At 57.6% G+C, this 4,276-nt stretch overlaps 3 non-coding genes across 3 annotated transcripts in view; all 3 read left to right on the forward strand.

The window, feature by feature from the left end:
- The first annotated feature begins 1,254 nt into the window (after positions 1 to 1,254).
- LOC126432751 (small subunit ribosomal RNA) lies at positions 1,255 to 3,163 on the forward strand. The gene has a single exon (XR_007578195.1). It is a non-coding gene; the product is annotated as a small subunit ribosomal RNA (ribosomal RNA).
- Positions 3,164 to 3,516: 353 nt separating this feature from the next.
- Positions 3,517 to 3,671, forward strand: LOC126432737 (5.8S ribosomal RNA). Its single transcript, XR_007578183.1, has one exon. It is a non-coding gene; the product is annotated as a 5.8S ribosomal RNA (ribosomal RNA).
- A 188-nt stretch (positions 3,672 to 3,859) lies between these two features.
- Positions 3,860 to 4,276, forward strand: part of LOC126432710 (large subunit ribosomal RNA) — a 4,222-nt gene continuing 3,805 nt past the window's right edge. Inside the window, exon 1 of the ribosomal RNA XR_007578168.1 lies at positions 3,860 to 4,276. This exon is cut by the window's right edge and continues 3,805 nt beyond it. This is a non-coding gene — a ribosomal RNA (large subunit ribosomal RNA).

Genomic DNA, 4,276 nt, shown 5'->3' on the forward strand with positions numbered 1-4,276 from the left:
ATGTAGTGGAGCGTGTATTCGGACGTAGTCGTCTCTTCTCACACACTGTGATAGCATGTTGCACCGCGTTCCACATCTGCGACATGCTGCAGAGGCCGGCTGACAGTCGTTCGCGCAATGGACACCGCATACGTACGGGGGCTACCTTCCACGTGTTCTCTAGGCGTGCACATGTTGTTGCGTCTATGTGGGCAGACGTAGTGTGTTGTGACACCTGACACAGGCATGCAATACTCGTTGCAAATGGCGATGGACGTCTACGTTTGCTGGTGACGTTACGCAAATGAACAACTGGTAACCCGTTGTGGTGCGGTTGTTCTCGCTAGAGGTGAATCAGTGTTGGCGACGATCGGTCGAGCTATTAACCGGTTGTTTCATGGATACCCACCATGCCCACGAACGTGAAAGGGGACCCACCATGCCCACGAACGTGAAAGGGGATCTGGGTGTGAGGCGATACGCGGCGGTGGCTGGGTGGGACCGTCCCCGGCCGGTGAGGGGGGGCCGCCCGGCGTGCTGGCAGCGCGGTGCGTGGGCGCACGCGCTACAGCCGGCTGGTGGGGGCGGCCAGTGGCAGGCGCGCCGGCCGACGGACGCGGCAGGCGGCGCAGCTGCGCGCCGGCGCCCCCTGCTCGCGGCGCCTTGCGGCCAAAGTAGGTCCTCGCGGGCCCGGTGCGAAGCGCGGTGGCCATCTGCAGTGTGCTGGTCCGATTGAGGACTGTGTGCGCTGAGGATGCGCCGCCGCCCGGCGCTCGGCGCCGCGACGCCGTCTGCTGCTCGGTCGCCCCAGCGGTTCTCGCAGGTGGTTTGTATCGCAGCTGTGCGGACGTGTTGGCGCGTGCGCTGTGCTGGGAGAGTTCGCTTCGGCACCCAAGTGGGGCTTTTGTCCTTCTGTGGCGCTGGCGTTGGAGCTGCCGGTCACCGTAGGTGGCGCGTGTTGTCTCCCGCCGGCAATGCCACGACAGCACGCTCCCGGGCCTCTGTCGGCAGCGGCAAGCTCAGTTGGGAGCACGGGTGGTCGCACCTAAAGCGTCTACTCGCCTAACTCCGGGCGATTGCGCCTCTCTCGAACCCGACCAAGTACTTAGGACGGCGCTGCGCGCCGCCGGGACCTGAGAGGGTTTCGAGGTGTGTTGTGCAGGGGAGCTCAGCCTCCTCCTGTTTGCAGAATAATTGAGCGGACGCTTGCGTGTTCGCGCGGGCCCCCGGGACACACTCCCGGGCGGCCGGCTGCTCAGCTCTAGTTGACGCAGCTCCCTGGTTGATCCTGCCAGTAGTCATATGCTTGTCTCAAAGATTAAGCCATGCATGTCTCAGTACAAGCCGCATTAAGGTGAAACCGCGAATGGCTCATTAAATCAGTTATGGTTCCTTAGATCGTACCCACGTTACTTGGATAACTGTGGTAATTCTAGAGCTAATACATGCAAACAGAGTCCCGACCAGAGATGGAAGGGACGCTTTTATTAGATCAAAACCAATCGGTCGGCTCGTCCGGTCCGTTTGCCTTGGTGACTCTGAATAACTTTGGGCTGATCGCACGGTCCTCGTACCGGCGACGCATCTTTCAAATGTCTGCCTTATCAACTGTCGATGGTAGGTTCTGCGCCTACCATGGTTGTAACGGGTAACGGGGAATCAGGGTTCGATTCCGGAGAGGGAGCCTGAGAAACGGCTACCACATCCAAGGAAGGCAGCAGGCGCGCAAATTACCCACTCCCGGCACGGGGAGGTAGTGACGAAAAATAACGATACGGGACTCATCCGAGGCCCCGTAATCGGAATGAGTACACTTTAAATCCTTTAACGAGTATCTATTGGAGGGCAAGTCTGGTGCCAGCAGCCGCGGTAATTCCAGCTCCAATAGCGTATATTAAAGTTGTTGCGGTTAAAAAGCTCGTAGTTGGATTTGTGTCCCACGCTGTTGGTTCACCGCCCGTCGGTGTTTAACTGGCATGTATCGTGGGACGTCCTGCCGGTGGGGCGAGCCGAAGGCGTGCGACCGCCTCGTGCGTGCTCGTGCGTCCCGAGGCGGACCCCGTTGAAATCCTACCAGGGTGCTCTTTATTGAGTGTCTCGGTGGGCCGGCACGTTTACTTTGAACAAATTAGAGTGCTTAAAGCAGGCAAGCCCGCCTGAATACTGTGTGCATGGAATAATGGAATAGGACCTCGGTTCTATTTTGTTGGTTTTCGGAACCCGAGGTAATGATTAATAGGGACAGGCGGGGGCATTCGTATTGCGACGTTAGAGGTGAAATTCTTGGATCGTCGCAAGACGAACAGAAGCGAAAGCATTTGCCAAGTATGTTTTCATTAATCAAGAACGAAAGTTAGAGGTTCGAAGGCGATCAGATACCGCCCTAGTTCTAACCATAAACGATGCCAGCCAGCGATCCGCCGCAGTTCCTCCGATGACTCGGCGGGCAGCCTCCGGGAAACCAAAGCTTTTGGGTTCCGGGGGAAGTATGGTTGCAAAGCTGAAACTTAAAGGAATTGACGGAAGGGCACCACCAGGAGTGGAGCCTGCGGCTTAATTTGACTCAACACGGGAAACCTCACCAGGCCCGGACACCGGAAGGATTGACAGATTGATAGCTCTTTCTTGATTCGGTGGGTGGTGGTGCATGGCCGTTCTTAGTTGGTGGAGCGATTTGTCTGGTTAATTCCGATAACGAACGAGACTCTAGCCTGCTAACTAGTCGCGTGACATCCTTCGTGCTGTCAGCGATTACTTTTCTTCTTAGAGGGACAGGCGGCTTCTAGCCGCACGAGATTGAGCAATAACAGGTCTGTGATGCCCTTAGATGTTCTGGGCCGCACGCGCGCTACACTGAAGGAATCAGCGTGTCTTCCTAGGCCGAAAGGTCGGGGTAACCCGCTGAACCTCCTTCGTGCTAGGGATTGGGGCTTGCAATTGTTCCCCATGAACGAGGAATTCCCAGTAAGCGCGAGTCATAAGCTCGCGTTGATTACGTCCCTGCCCTTTGTACACACCGCCCGTCGCTACTACCGATTGAATGATTTAGTGAGGTCTTCGGACTGGTACGCGGCATTGACTCTGTCGTTGCCGATGCTACCGGAAAGATGACCAAACTTGATCATTTAGAGGAAGTAAAAGTCGTAACAAGGTTTCCGTAGGTGAACCTGCGGAAGGATCATTACCGACTAGACTGCATGTCTTTCGATGTGCGTGTCGTGTCGCGCAACACGCAGCTACCTGTACGGCTCGCAGTAGCCGTGCGCCGCGTGCGGAACCACGCGTTCGTCTCAAAACTAACGGCAATGTTGTGTGGTACGAGCGCTGAAGCGCTGGAGCGGCTGGCCTGCGGCACCTGGCGCCTGGCGCCGGTTTTGAATGACTTTCGCCCGACTGCCTGTCCGCTCCGGTGTGGAGCCGTACGACGCCCATCGGCCGTGAGGCCGTTGGACACTGAACGCTGGAACAGGGCCGCCACACGCCTCAGTCCCGCCTATGCAACTGTCTCGAAAGAGATGGTGGAAACTATGAAAAGATCACCCAGGACGGTGGATCACTCGGCTCGTGGGTCGATGAAGAACGCAGCAAATTGCGCGTCGACATGTGAACTGCAGGACACATGAACATCGACGTTTCGAACGCACATTGCGGTCCATGGATTCCGTTCCCGGGCCACGTCTGGCTGAGGGTCGGCTACGTATACTGAAGCGCGCGGCGTTTGCCCCGCTTCGCTGACCTGGGAGTGTCGTGGCCGCCTGTGGGGCCGGCCGCGTCTCCTTAAACGTGCGATGCGCGCCCGTCGCCTGGCGGTTCGCATACCGGTACTTACTCGGTAGCGTGCACAGCCGGCTGGCGGCGTGGCGTGCGACACCTCGTACAACGACCTCAGAGCAGGCGAGACTACCCGCTGAATTTAAGCATATTACTAAGCGGAGGAAAAGAAACTAACAAGGATTCCCCCAGTAGCGGCGAGCGAACAGGGAAGAGTCCAGCACCGAACCCCGCAGGCGGCCGCCTGTCGTGGCATGTGGTGTTTGGGAGGGTCCACTACCCCGACGCCTCGCGCCGAGCCCAAGTCCAACTTGAATGAGGCCACGGCCCGTAGAGGGTGCCAGGCCCGTAGCGGCCGGTGCGAGCGTCGGCGGGACCTCTCCTTCGAGTCGGGTTGCTTGAGAGTGCAGCTCCAAGTGGGTGGTAAACTCCATCTGAGACTAAATATGACCACGAGACCGATAGCGAACAAGTACTGTGAGGGAAAGTTGAAAAGAACTTTGAAGAGAGAGTTCAAAAGTACGTG

This window comes from Schistocerca serialis, unplaced genomic scaffold (genome assembly GCF_023864345.2).
Source record: "Schistocerca serialis cubense isolate TAMUIC-IGC-003099 unplaced genomic scaffold, iqSchSeri2.2 HiC_scaffold_1153, whole genome shotgun sequence".
In the NCBI taxonomy this organism is placed as follows: domain Eukaryota; kingdom Metazoa; phylum Arthropoda; class Insecta; order Orthoptera; family Acrididae; genus Schistocerca; species Schistocerca serialis.